This window comes from Pinus tabuliformis, chromosome 1_1, assembly GCF_031772625.1.
Source record: "Pinus tabuliformis cultivar Carrire ecotype Pingquan chromosome 1_1, CPIR1, whole genome shotgun sequence".
Lineage (NCBI taxonomy): Eukaryota > Viridiplantae > Streptophyta > Pinopsida > Pinales > Pinaceae > Pinus > Pinus tabuliformis.
In genome coordinates this window covers 850,174,386-850,190,455 of record NC_142297.1, presented here as the reverse complement: position 1 = coordinate 850,190,455, position 16,070 = coordinate 850,174,386, and positions in this window count along the sequence as shown.

The following is a 16,070-nucleotide window of genomic DNA, read 5'->3' as shown; positions in this document are numbered from 1 at the left end:
AATTGGATTCCTTAAATTTGCACCCACTTTCGCGACGCTATTAAACCAATCCAAAAAACATTATAGAAATTTGTCAGAAGAGGATAACATTATCGATACAATTTAGGTCTTGATGGGCCACAATGGCAGTTAGACCAAGTGACAGCTATGGGGCTTCTGACTCCGGAATCATGGTGCTGAGGCCCCAGGACGAAAACGAAGCGGCCGCCGCTGCATGCGAGGTCCTGTATATGATTCCGCAAAATTAACGGCTGCGTGACCATTTTTTATTTATTTATAAATATTTTGATTATATAAATTTAGTAAGAACTTGAATTTTAATGGTTTAAAATGTGTTTTTAATGTATAAATAGATTCAATTTTATTTGACACACTTGATTTCTACAATTTACATGATTTAAATTGACAATTTGAAGAAATCTCTATAATAAATTAATTGGAAAAAAGATTGGAAAAAATGGAAAAAGACTAAAAAACAAAAACCCATAACAATTAGATTACTCTTTCTACATAGTGTGTTAAGGAGAAAATTTTTTAGTGCTACAACAGTGAAGCACTCACAAATAATTCACAATAGCACAAAACAAATCACACAATAACATATAATGGAGTGCTTACTCTCTAACTAGAATTCATTGAATTGACAGATCCAAAAACTTATGGATAATCCTCTAAAAGGATCTTAGAGAATCATATAGAAGGATCTTTAAAGCTCTAATGATGTTCCTGAATTACGACTAGATGATTGAGAGTAATTAACATATCCCAACACTCTCCTTTAATTAGGATCACTAGTGTTTCCTCATTTAAGTCATGGTTAGGCTTATAATACTTGAATCAATTCAAAAACTCGTTTTACTTCTTCATGCTATTCGATTACTTTTTCTTATTCATTAGTTTTATTATAGTTTTCTTCTTCAATATTTCAGTCTTCATTGTCATCTTCATTTGGTTTTTCTTTTGCATCTACTTATATTTTAGCTTCTGCTAATTGAACACATTTGTCAATCTTTGCAAGATTAAAAACAAATATCTTCATTTTCTTTCATCTCCTAGCAAAAAATTCAACAAATCTGATGGTTGTGATTATGTTTTCTATTCTTTCTAACTTAGCTTCATGATCAAATTCAACTTTTACCACTAGGTTCTTCTCACTTGTTTTAGTTGTTGCAAAAGTGGTTTCAATTTCATCATTTGTATGTATATCTTCATTTTCTTCACCATGTTCATGTTGTGGATCTCATAAATAATCACTTATTTCTTCTACAATTTGTTCAATAAATTTTACTATATTGTTGAGGACAACTATAGTGTCCAATCGCTTGTATATATTCTTTTGCTGCTTTTTCACAGCTTCTCCAATTATAATAGTTGTTTCATCAACTACAACACTCTATGGCTCAGCTAGATGCTTATCAATGTTGCTCTCTCTTTCATTGTCTGCCATCTATAAAATATCCCAAACTTCTCCAAGCTTTGTTGCTACTACAATCTTGAGAAGAGTGTTATAATCCAAACCTTGTTAAATGATAAACAATGTTATTGCATCATTTGCTAACTATAAATTGATCCATTTGATCTTCTGTCATGATCTCAAATGTTGCTAAATTTAAGAGTTCTTCAAATCCATTTAAAATAATATCCCTCACTGTTGCTTGATTTAAGGGTTTTGTAAGCTCAAAGCTCCCTCAACCAACAATGCCTGCACACAGTGAGAGTTTTTTCTTTGCTTGTTTAAATGGTGACAGGTTTACAAACTCGATTTGGTTTTTTTTTTTTCTATTTCTTGTTGACCAGAAAATAGAATTTAACTGGTTGATTTCAATATCTTGGTTTCCAACAAATCTATATTTTGTTAATTAATTTAGTTTTTTTTCCATATTGTATTTAACTAACCAAATCAAATTTGTGATTTCAACAAATTTTACATAATTGCGAAATTAAACTTGTAATTCCAACGAATCTCACATAGAAAAACACCGGGTTGGCCACTCTGTCCGGATTAATATGTCCCGTACACTAGGCGAAAATGCTGTCGGGTGGGCCACTTCGGTTAGCAACAATGTCGGTCGCTGCGGCGCTACGGTTTGGGTGAAGACTCTTGAATTCAGAATCCAGGACCCGGCCAGGTTTCCTGTTACCCGACCCAACAGAGACGAGTGTGATTGCTGGCGATTGAAATGATAAATAGCTTCTGTATAAGATCGCTGAAGTGGACTATGTACTTCTCGTTTGCTACTTCTGATCATGCTGCCCGCCATGGACGTTATAAAATATTAACACAGAAATCTGATCCACAGCTCGCTCGTGATGAGTAATCTCAGTAACTCTAATACAGTTTTCTCGCAAATCTTTACTCAGCTTATGTCAGTCGGAGAGTTAGAGAATTAGAGAGTTAGACGCCATGGAAAATTCGAATCTCGTAATGCTAATGGAAGGTTAAGTATTAAGTAGAGTAAGACGAAGCTCGTGATCATGGCGGGCGTCATCGCCCACTCATTATCGACAAACATCCGAATGTATCACGATTCACGACGCGGATAAGTATTAAACATAGCGAGAGTAAACTCGATGATCAGCAGACGATAGAATATGGCGAGCACTGTCATAAATCTGTCGATCGAGGAGAGAGAAGGCACGTGAAGGTTAGAGATCGACTTCCCGTGCGTGACATTGAATGATGAAAGTGAATTAAATGATCAACGGACTGTATGCTCAATTACTGTGAAGACGAGGAAGGAAGGAGGTCAAACTTTGGAATGACTGAAATGAATGCATTGGAATAAATGAGTTGATGAGATTCCTTAGTTTGTGATTGATTGAACTAAATAGGTTAAGTTATAAATGACTATGCATCATCCATTGGTTCTTATACATAATGAATGTATGTGATACTTTGATATGAATACAAGTGCCGATGATATTGGTTAGATCAAGATGAGATTCCTTAGTTTGTGATTGATTGAACTAAATAGGTTAAGTTATAAATGACTATGCATCATCCATTGGTTCTTATACATCATGAATGTATATGATACTTTGATATGAATACAAGTGTCGATGATATTGGTTAATTTTCTTTCGGATGAAAAAAATAATGGTTTATGTCATGTAATAGTATAATTTTTTTGGGGAATATGTTAAAATTTAAATGTTGTGAATATTCTTTTTATTTTTTATTTTTGTAGGATAAATTGTTAATATTGAGAACTTGACCATATGTTCGACATATGTATCAATGATTACATCTTATCATAGAACTGAGCCATTTGTACCTTTAACCAAAAAACTAAATAAACAAAATACCAGATATCTAGGGTAATGAAACCGTGACCTCGTTGAGCTGCACCATCAAAGTAACCTCGGAGAAATGATATGTGAGGAGGGATGTATCGGATGGATTGATCCTTATTTAGCTGTGCTCCATCTGAGAGTGTCCATCCACCTACTTTATTTAGTTGTGTTCGATTTGGGAGTGTCCATCCACTTACCAATTTTGAAGATGATTCGTTAGATGTCAATCTTGTAGTTTTCAAAAATAAAGCTATTTTTTGCTTTTCCATATTTCCGAAAAAATATAGAGTATCTTGGAATCTATCCAACTGTCCATCCAACCATATAAAGCATTATTCAATGGACTGGTCTGAAAGGAATGTTGTGTTGTTTCATTATGTGTCTCCACACTTGTAAAGTAATAGTTTAATGCTACATGTTTTGGGCTTTTGTTTTTATTTGTTTAAAATTAAAATTTGATATAAATCTTTGGAATGATAAGTTTTAACTATATAATTAAAATTTGATATGAGTCTTTGGAACCTCAAGTTTTAACTATATAATTTTAAAATATTTTTTGAAATAATAAATTTTAATAATACATTTTATAAAATTCAAATATTTAAAATAGTTTTTGAAATAATTGGTAAAAAGTTAATATTTTAATAATTTTTAATAAAAAAATATTTATATATTAAAAATATTTTTAACCATTAAAATATAGAAATTTATAAGATAAGTTCCTCAGATAGAACACCAAAGAACACCGCTCATAAACAGATCACAGATCAATACACCAGCATTCTTGACGTGGTTAAAACCCTTAAAGAGGGAAACAGTCCATGGCCTGAGCCAACACGGCCACTTCAAGCAATTTATTAATAAAAGAAAGAAAATTTATATAAGCTTATTTCATGAACGGTTAACCTACAAATGACCTTCCATGCTCTTTAAATAGAGATCATGGACCAATCGGGTGTTAAGCCATGGATCAAGTGTCGGTAATACCGAGGAGAGAATGAACCGTCGGATCACTTCATGTCTAGAACATATCGTGACCATTGAATTCTAAGATACAAAAGTACATAGTAAAGAAACACACTTTACCTAACTCTACACTAGACCAAGTTATACTTAACTATTTCCTATGTGTCGAAATATCCTAACATCCCCCCTTAAGAACAACTTGGGATAGGATTGAAGGATGTACAAATATGACACAATAGAAGAAGGAAGGAGGCACTGGAGCCTATCCCCCCTTAGTGACAACTTCCTGAACTCCAACCATAAATCGAAGTTTAGTAAACTTCGCCTCTGTGAGAGCCTTTGTAAAGATGTCTGCAACTTGATCATCTGTTGAACAATATTGCACTTCAAGAACATGGTCATGAATGAGATTTCTGATGAAGTGCATGTGCAGTTCAATGTGTTTGTTGCATTGATGTTGGACTGGATCTTTGCCTAGTTGAATGGAACTTTTATTATCACACCAAAGTGTAGTCGGATGCTGCTGCTGAAAGCCAAAATTTGACAGGATCTGACGAAGCCATAGGGCTTCCTTACTAGCTTCTACGACACCACGATACTATGCTTCTGCTGAAGAAAGAGAAATGGCACTTTGTTTCTTGCAAGCCCATGTAATATGTCCTGAATGAAGAGTGAACACATAACCTGCAGTAGACTTCCGATCATCAATCACTAGCCCAATTGGAATCAGTGAAACCAACCAATAGAGGAGATGCTTCTGCACTGTAATGAATCCCAAACTGAACTGTACCTCGAACATAACGAAGTATTCTTTTAGTCGCTTTCCAATGACTTTCATGTGGGTTTTGCATAAACCGAGCAATAAGTCCAACAACAAAGGAAAGGTCAGGACGAGTATGGGTCAGATACAAAAGTTTTCCTAAAAGTTGACGGTATAAGGTAGCATCAACTCAGGGGAAGTATAAGTGACTGAAAGTTTGGCTCCAAACTAAAAGGGAGAAGGGGTTGGCTTATAGTCTTCCATGTGAAAATGGCATAGAATATCAGAGGCATACTTGGACTGGAAAAGGGAAATACCTTCATTGGATTGCAAGACTTGAAGACCAAGAAAATAATGCAAGTGTCCTAAGTCTGTCATTTCAAACTTCTTTTTAAGGTTGGACTTCACATGGTTTATAAGGTTGTGATCACTACCAGTAAGGATAAGATCATCAACATAAAGACCAAGAATGATAAGAGACTTTCCCACTTTCTTGGTGTAGACAGTATTGTCAGAATGACACCTAGAAAATTCAGTTTCTAAAAGAAAGCTATCCATTTTAGCATTCCAAGCCCGAGGGGCTTACTTGAGACCATAAATGGATTTATCAAGCTGACATACAAGACTAGAGTTTGTTTGTATAAAGCCAATAGGTTGTTCCATATAGATTTCTTCATGCAAGTCCCCATGCAAGAAGGCAGATTACACATCCATCTGATGGACTTCCCATTTGAAAGAGGCAGCAAGGGAAAGAACAAGGTGGATAGAGTTCATTTTGGCAACATGGGAGAAGGTTTCAGTATAGTCAATGCCTTCAACTTGTGAAAAACCCTTAGCAACAAGACGAGCTTTATGTTTATCAACTTTTCCATCTAGTCCATACTTGGTTCTGTAAACCCATTTGCATCTAACAAGTTTTTGTCCCTTTGGAAGAGGAACAAGATCCCATGTATCATTTGCCAATAATGAATGATATTCTTCATTCATAGCTGCGTCCCAATCTGGATGGCCTGAAGCTTCTGCAAAGGTGTCAGGATCATAATTCACGAAAGCTTGAGCCTGTAAAGAAGAGGCTCTATCGAACTGAGAACGTGTACATCATTGATCTGTAGGATCACCGGCAAGAGCACTTGCTGCATCCCGAGTAGCACGGATCCATTTTGGAAGCTAAGGAGCCGAAGAAGGATCCTGAGAATGTGGGGGAGGATTATCATTATCACTGTCATCGTCTGAAGAAGAAATATTTTCATAAGTATAAGGGATAGAGAGAGGTGGCACATCCATCGAACTAGGCTCGTAGGGCGATATATGTTCAGCAAACTTTACATCTCTTCTAATGATAACATTTTGGACTTAAGTGGAAGAAGTCTATATCCTTTGACATCTTAAGAATATCCAACAAAAATACATTTTTAACTCTTAGGTTCTAAAGCTTTATGTTTCTCATTTGGAATATGGGCCCATGCTTCACTTCCAAAAACACGAAAGTGACTTACATCTAGTTTAATTGAGCTCCATGTTTCTTCTGGAGTGATATTCTTTAAAACCTTATTAGGAGTGCGATTTACTATGTAATTTTCACAATTAATTGCTTCTACCCAAAAATTAAGACTAAGTCCTTTAGATTGAAGCATACAATTAGCCATTTCCTTTAAGGTGTGATTCTTCCTTTCAGCTACACCATTTTGTTGTGGAGTATATGGAATAGTATGTTGCATTTGAATTCCATTCTCAGTGCAAAAGCTGATGAATTTGTTGTCAACATATTCTCCGCCATTATCAGATCTTAGCTTAAGAATTTGATTTCCAGATTATTTTTCAACAAAGGCCTTAAAGGCCAAGAACATGTTAAATACTTCACTCTTGAGTTTTAAGAAGTATACCCAAGTGCGTCTGGAGAAATCATCAATGAAAGTTAAGAAATACTTGTAGCCAGAGAATGAAACAACTAGAAGTGGACCACATAAATCACTATGCACAAGCAATAAATGGGTTGAGGCGTGCAAGGAGGCACGTTTTTAAAAACTATCCCGATGATGTTTTCTGAGTGCACATCTGAAACAAACACCATCTCTGCAAGGTACCATTCGAAGAACTGCCACCATATTTTATTTACATAGATTCTGAAGGGAGCGATAGTTTAAGTGACCAAATCGCTCATGCCAAAGTTTTCTCACTTCATAATTATGAGCAACAAATAATGAGGGAAGATTTGATGACCCAAAGTTGTTAAACTTATACAACCTTGTAGAATCATCAGTAATGCTAGTAGCTAAAATCTATCTAAGATCTCTTAGGTCCTTAATTACAACATCGTGAGGTGAAAATTCAACGATTTTACCTTCACCCGAATGAGTTATCTAATATACAGATAGAAGGTTACAGGATAATCTTGGAACACATAATACATCATTAAATTGACCATTGTCTAGATGAACAGTTCCAGTCCCTACAACACTAAGAGATCTATCATCACAAACATATATATTTTTGGTGTTACAATCTTTTAAAGAAGAAAACATGGCTTTGTTTTTGGCCATGTGATAAGAAGATCCAGAATCAATGAGCCACTCATGAGAATGAGAAGAAGAAGATACATTTAGTGCATAACCAGACCGAGATGCTTGACAACCACATGCAAAAAGTGTTATTCCTGAAGATGAAGTTGAAGTAGAAGAGTCCTCCAAATGGATGTTATGCTTCTTCATTACTGCTTCCAAGGCTTCCATCTTTTTAAAGCATTTGGATTCTAAGTGGCCATCTCGATTACAAAAGTGGCAATGTCTATCAATCTTCTTCCCTTTGTTTTTATTTGCCTTATCATTTTGTTGAAATGATTTTTCATTTTGAGGCTGAAATTGTTTAGGACCCTTGTTTGGTTTAGGACCATTCTTATTAGGATATTGCTTCTTAGAATTCTTTGAATTTGGTTGTTGCTAGGCGGCTAAGGCTTTCTTAGAAGAGTTTCCAAGATTAAGAAGACCAAGATATACGAGATTTTCTTGTTCTCTTATTAAAGAGTCACAAAAGGCATCAAAAAAGGGGGACTTGTAGTCTTGTCATTGAAAAATAAAGGCTTCTCTAGTAGAATGGAAGGTGGAAACAAACACAGAGTATGATGGTCCCAACTTAGTAAGAATGGAATAGATAAGGCTACCATCTTCTTTCTTAACCTTAAAACCTTCCAAGAGAAGTCTAAGGGTCTTGAACTTAGACAAAAAATCTTCAATGGAAGAAAAATTATTGGGGTCCAATGTAAGCAACTCATTTTCTAGTTGATGATCTCTAATTTCATTTTTAATTCCGAAAACTTTAGTGAGCTGTTTCATTGCTTCATTAGGAGTATCAAGTTCTGTGATATGGAATCTAAGGTCTGGAGAAATAGATATCCATATCAACCCACGTGCTTGATCTTGCCTATTTTCCCATTTGGCTGCCTTATCTTTATCTTGAGGTTTGGTTTCTTGGCTTGAGGCTATTCTGTAAAGACCTTTAATTCTAAGTAAATCCACAATGTAGGACCACCATTGGATGTAGTTGGTGCTGTCAAGAATAACTTGGCATGGTGATCCGAAATTGGATCCTTAAACTCTTTTAAAACTACCCAAACTTTGTAAAAACTCATATCGGAGTTTAAAGGCTTGTGGATGTTGAAGCCTATCATAAATAACCTCTGAACAACAACAATTTACAACCAGCGCAAAGCAACGAGGACCTTCGGTCAAAGTGCATTGACCGTTGGCCCATGGGGACTGCGCATGGTGCAAAAATGGCAGTTAGGAGGCTCATATTAGAAAATGAAGGTTGTTTCTAATGCGTAATTTGCACTTTTGCTGGGCAAAACCCCTCGAAATGGAAAGTTCGAGCGCACGCTCACAAGGGAAGCCAAGAAACAGTGGGAAAAGAGCTAAAACAGATGGTGGGTTGTGCGCTCCAAAACCAGTGGTATATCGGGGGCATCCTTGGGTGGAAAGCGGATTTGGCTGAAAACGAGCAATTCCATTCAGCGCACGACGCGTGTCCAGCGGATGAGAGAGAAAACCACCTCTCATCGCACACTAACGGTCGAGAAAGTCAACCGCGTGATAAGAGTGATAACCGTAGGATCTGGAGGCCCCAGAACTAATGGTGGAGATTGCGCCCGATGGGAAACCAGATTTGACGGAGAAAATAAGCTTCGACACATAAAGGTTGAAGTCCGATTGGACCACTGAGTTGGCAGATGAATCATTTCACAGAGTAACCGAAGTAACGAACTGTTTGAGGAAGAGCTGGCTCAGCTCGTGAGGAGACAAGTGGCCACCTCTCTGTGAAGCGTTACAATGATGATGACGCAGAGCAGGGGATCCCAAGCGGACAACAACAGGCGATCCGAAGAGATGGAAGCCGAAACAAACAGTCGGGGAATGTAATGGTTCTAAGACATAAAAAGACAGAGAGTGAAAAGGGGGGCAGAAAAAGAAAAAGTAAAAAGAGAAAGAGAGAGAGAGCACCGGGGAAGCAGGGCAACCAGAGCCGAGCTCATGGTAATAGGCAGAGCCACCGGAGGTTGGAGGCAAAGTCGTAGAGCAAACAGCCAGAGCCAAGAGCCAGAGTGAGTGCCAGAAGTGAGAGCTGAGAGCTAGAACCAGAGCCAGAGCCAGAGTCAGAGCCAAGAGCCAGAGCAAGAGCCAGAGCCAGAGCCAAGAGCCAGAGCTAGAAAGCCGAAGAGCTCTAAGAGCCAAGGGATAAGATGGTGTTCTGAGCCCAATGTTCCTATGTAAAACATTGGAGTTGAGTGGGAACTTGTAAAATAATTGTTGCCATAATCCGAGAGAGCCTAATCGAGTTGATTAGAGCTCAAGGAGACGTAGCCCAAGATATCAGGGTGAACTCCATATTATCTTGTTGTCTTATGTGTTTGTTTCTACTGTTGCTTTAACTACTGTTATATGCATTTATATATCAGTTTAAGTACCTTCCCATATCAGCACAAACAACAGATTTTAAAGTAAATAATCAGCTGAAAACAAATACAAGCATACACCCATATTTTCAAGCATTTCTTATTTCTGCATTGGTTAATCATTAAGACTTGGGAAAATTTAAAGCTTTGGAAGTGGGAGAGGTTCTTGTAAGTTAGACAAGAAACCTAAGAGCCCCATTTTTAGATCAGGTGGTATCAGAGCTTAAGATTGATTAACCCCACCTTCAAAGAAGGTTGTAACAGAATGCTTGATTGACAGGGCAAAGATTGCTTGTCTGAAAGGAGTTTGGGCAGTCAAGGATTGATTGCTTCATCGATTGTATGCTTGATTGCAGACTGACTATTGTTTGAGTTTGCAGAGGCGAAGGGAAAGCTATTGATAGCTTAGTTCAGGAAGGACAAGAAGGAAGAGGAGTTGAAGGCATTCTTCTATCCCAAAGGACCTCAGGGCAATCCTTGAAGCACAAAAGGTCACTGTAAGAAGTTAGTGAGTAAGCTCTTTATTAATCTTATTTGAAGTTCTTTTGTGTATTTTGAAAATGGCAACTTCTACGAGTCCTCAAATTCTTCTTTCTTCACGAGAGTCTTTGATGAAGACATGAAGCAAGACTTGTCCACCATGATGGATATGGTGAGACAAATGTATGAGGATGGTAGGAAGAGAAGCATACTTAGAGAGCAGTTGAATTCCGTGGAAGAAGAGAAGCAGATGCTTTCTGACAAATTGCAGGAAATGGAGAGGTAACTCCATATTTCAAGTATGAACCTGAAAAGGATGCATGAGTTGGAGTCACAACTCTTTTTTGCAAAAGAATCCTTGGACAAGTATCAGCTTGAAGAAGAGGTAAACCATTCTTGTTTGTCTTCAAATTCTTCTAAGAATGCTTATATTGTTTCTTTTGAAAAACATATCAGAGGCATAGGTTCCAAGCTAATGTCCAAGATGGGCTATGAAGGAAAAGGATTGGGCAAACATGCACAAGGTAATTTTGAGCCAATAATGATTGAGGAAAGGCCTAAGTATTTGGGTCTTGGCTATGGACAGTCTTATCGAGAAAGTTCCAAATCTGCCATGAAGCCCATTGAAACAGTTCTGAAAAGGAGTTTCATTGCAGGACCTCTACCTTAGAAGTGTGAGGATTGTATTAAGGAGGAATGCAATAGCTCGAAACATCATTCACATGATGCAGGTGTTCAGAAGCACATACTTGAACCATAGAGTTGTGGAAACTCTGACAGCTTTAAAGAAATCGATAGTGTTCCAAAGGGAGCTACTTCATTTGCTTCACCTACATATGAGGGTAACAAAGGTGAAAGAGGCAAGTATAAATCTAGTTCTAAACACATTCCTTTTGATGTTGTAAAGCATGGAAAGAGAATTGCATGTTCCTTTTATGGTTTGGATAACCATTATGTTTCTAGATGTTGGAAGAGGATGGCCACATACAGGAAACTTTTGAAGGAAAAGAAGGAAGCAGCCAAAGGTCCACAGGACAAGGCAAATCATGCTGTCAAAAGGATGCACATGTGTCGCACTTAGTGCCATAAGCAAGGGCATCTTACTGAAAGGTGTTGGACTTTGAATCCAGCACTGCTTCCACCAAAGTTGAAGGAGAAGGTGGAAAGAGAAAATGGCAGGGATGGAAATAAAGATTCCATGATTGATGTGGTTCAGGATGATTCACGTATTGATGCTGATGTGCAAACAAAGGAGGGACCTTTGAAATGGATCGATAAGAAATGGTTAGAATTCTTATCCAATTAAGGCTGCATGTCTAGTGATGCATCTGTTTGCATTTCTTGTGGAACAAATGCAAGTTGTAGGATCTTACCAAAATGGTAAATGGAAAGAGGTTGAGTAGGAAACTCACTTTATTGCTACAACAATATGTCCATTTCAGCTTCGAAAGTAGAGTGTACTTAAGCTAAAGTTGATAGATGGAATGTATGCATGAGCATGAGATACATGTGATGCCATGTTGACTTGGGAGAAGTTAACTTGGTCTCCAAAATGGAGATAATGATGAAGTGTTTCATCTTTGGAAAAGAGTCCTAAAGGTCTTTTCCTACATGCTTGAGTTGAAGGGTCATTTGTTATAAAGGCATGCTTTATTGGCTTGTTATCCAGCTAATCATTTGTATACAGATATAATACATGGAAGGGTTCACAAGATGTGAAATATGTTTCTTTGTTGAAGCAGAAGTTAGCCCATGCAGTTGTTGTCTGTATGCTTGCTGTTGTTAATAGTTGCCGTTGGCATCTTTTTAGACAGGTACAAATGAAAGTTTTGTGGAGCAGATGTACTTCAAATTTGTTTGAGCCACCTTGGATCAAGGATCAAGGCAAAGAAGTTCAAACTACCTTCTGCAAACTTCACAGCAGAACTTCTGCATGAAGTCAAGGAGGAAAGTAGTTCTTCCCGAGACGACCAACCCATCCAAGAAGGGAAGTGGTTCAGAGGCACTATGCAAAGGCAAGTGTAGGGAGGTTGAAAGAAGAGGGTGTTGTTCCTCTTATTTACTGCTCAGATCAGTATATCAGTGTTTTGGTGGACCAAAAGTTCTTTTAGTGGGAAGGCGTGATTCGAAATTGGATCCTTAAACTCTCTTAAAACTACCCAAGCTCTGTGAAAACTCATATTGGAGTTTAAAGTCTTGTGGATGCTGAAGCCTATTAGAAATAACCTCTGAACAATGACAATTTGTAGCCAGAACAGAGCAACGAGGACCTTTGGTCAAAGCGCATTGACCGTTGGTGTTATGAAACCAGCTCACAAAAAGATGGAAAATATAGATTAACGCCTTAGAATTCAGCCTCTTCGAGGGGGCAACCTCCTTTACATTACATAAATGAACAATTCTTGGATGATTCAAATGAAAAAACCTCCTTTCTATAATAGGAGTCTAAGGGGTCACAATATAACCAAGCCGACCTAACAATAATGATATAAGGGCATAAAAATAACAATAGAGGGATTCTATGGGGCACAATAATAACAATATGGGGACAATAGGGGCACAACAATATTAATAAGGGATACAACTACAATATTAATGGGGGCATCACTAGTATTATGGGGACATAACATGCCCCTCTCCTTCAAAAAAGTGTTGTCCTCAACTCTTGAGTAGTTCTAGATGCTTCTGTATAAAATTCTCATCCTCCCATGTGGAATCTTCAGCGAATAAGTTCTTCCACTTGATGAGATACTCTGAAATGGATTGATTTAATAGTTGTCGAGTTCTTGTTTCTATGACTGCTTTCAGTTCCAATATTTCCTTCCTCGTCAAGTTCTAGGGAGCTTGGGAGCTTGTCGCCTATAAACTTCTTTAAACTTGAAACATGGAAAACTGGGTGCACTCGAGAAGCTGCAAGAAGCTCCAATTTGTATGCCATAGTACCAATCTTTTGCAACACCTTGTACGGACCATAATACTTTGGTGACAATTTTTTATCCTTCTTATCTTGCTTGAGGGACATTTGTTTATATGGTTGTAGCTGTAGGAATACCCAATCACCTACATCAAAACTTCTTTCACTACGATGTTGATCTGCCTGTTGTTTCATTCTATTTTGCGCCAACACGAGGTTATCCTTTAAGAGTTAGAGAACTTGTTGTTGATGCTCAATGTGATGTTCCACTGCTTGAACCTTAGAATTTTCTCTTAAATATGATGTGATGGATGGTGGCTGCTATCCATAAAGTGCCATGAATGGGGTCATTTTTGTTGCAGTATGGAAGGAAGTGTTATACCACCATTCAGCCAGAGGCAACCATTTGACCCATTGTGTCTATTTATCAAATACAAAGCAACGAAGATATCCTTCAAAACATTTGTTTACTATCTCCGTTTGCACATCATATTGAGGATGATAAGATGAGCTATGAGCTAACTGAGTACCAAGACAAGAAAATAATTTTGTCCAAAAATTTCCCGTAAAAATGGGATCTTTGTCACTTACAATAATTTTTGGGTTTCCATGTAGATTTTGAATTGTTTCCATAAACATCGTAGAAATTGTACTGGCTTTAAATGGATGTGATAATGCACAAAAGTGTGCATACTTGGTAAGTCTGTCAACTACCACCATGATGACACTCTTTCCCTCAGACTTGTGTAAACCTGTGATAAAATCCATTAAAACCTCCTCCCAATGTTGGCTTGGAATGGATAAAGGTTGTAATAGACCTGGTGTCTTAATTGTTTCAGCTTTATTTTGTTGGCATACCAAATATTCCGCCACAAACTTTTGAATATCCAATTTAAGGCCATCCCAAAAAAATTCCTTCTTAACTTTGTGGTAAGTTTTTAAAAATCCTGAGTGCCCTCCTAAGGGATAAGCGTGCAATTCTAGAAGAATCTTTTGTTTCAGTTGGGAATTCTTATAGAGGTATAAGCGATCTTTGTACCATAACGAATCATTTTTCCAGCTAAATGTATCAGATGTACTGGAATCTTGTTGTAACTTTCGAATAAGTTCCCACACTTCTTCATCATTCTTCCATTCCTCCCTTGCTTCGTTTATCCAATCTGGTTGGATAATAGAAATGGCGCACAACAATGCTTCAACATCCTCATCCTTTCTTGAGAGTGCATCTGCCACAACATTTTGCTTCCCTTTTTTGTATATGATTTCAAAGTCATAACCCAACATCTTTGTGACCCATTTTTTTGTTCTTTAGAGGATAATCTTTATTATAAAAGTATTTAAGGCTATCATGATCTGTTTTTACCTCAAAGTGTCTTCCCATTAGGTAGGGTCACCATTTCTTAAGTGCATGTAGTATTGCCAACATTTCCTTCTCATAAATAGCTTTGTGTAAATACTTTCCCTTGATTGGATGACTTTCGAAAGCAATGGGTCTTTCATCTTGCATTAAAATAGCACCAATTCCATTTCTAGAAGCATCACATTCCACAATAAAGGTTTTTGTGAAGTCTGGTGTAGCTAAGACCGGTGCTTGGCACATTGCCTCTTTAAGATCTTCGAAGGCCTTTATTGCTTATGGAGTCCATGAAAATGCATCTTTCTTCAACAATGTTGTTAGAGGTGCTGCTATTTTCCCATAATTCTTAACAAACTTGCGATAATACCCTGTCAACCCGAGAAATCCTCACAAATGCTTTATGGATGTGGGGATTTCCCATTCCTTAATGGCTTTAATTTTGCTAGGGTCTACCTTAACTCCTTCATGAGATACAATATGACCCAGATATTCCACCTCTTGTACTCCAAAGAAACATTTGGATCTTTTTGCATATAATTATTTCTCCTCCAATAGTTGTAGCACCCTGTCAACGTGTTCAACATGATCCTTCCAAGACTTGCTGTAGATTAGTATATCATCAAAAAATACTAACACAAATTTTCTAAGGAAGGGTTTGAAAATGGAATTCATCAAACCTTGAAATGTAGAAGGTGCATTGGTAAGGCCAAAAGGCATGACCAAAAACTCATAGTGACCCTCATGAGTTCTAAATGCTGTTTTCGGAATGTCTTGAGTCTTCATTCTGATTTCATGATATCCTGAACGAAGATCTAACTTGGTGAAGTAAATTGATCCATGAAATTCATCCAATAATTCATCAATGACAGGAATGGGAAACTTATCTTTAATAGTGAACTTGTTGAGCTCCCTATAATCCAGACACATGCACCATGATCCATCCTTCTTGTGCACCAATACTACTGGAGCAGAGAATGAATTTTGGCTAGGTTTAATTATACTAGCCTCAAGCATTTCTGCAACCATACATTCAATTTCACTCTTTTGGGCATAGGGATATCTGTACAGCCTGATGTTTGGAGGAACACTTCCTTGAATCAAATGAATAGCATGATCATGATCACGAATAGGTGGGAGACTTTTGGGAGTCTCAAATACCTTGGAATGATTGTCCAAGACTTTTTGGAGATCTGGAGCAATAAATGAATTCGATGTGGAAACATCTAGCGAACATAATTGTGCAATTACACTTTGTTGTTCCTTTTTTAGAAGCTTTTTCATACTGTTAGAGCTTATTATCTTTCCCGGTTTCCCTGTAATACCCCTTAATTCAACTTCCTTTCCTTCCGCATAA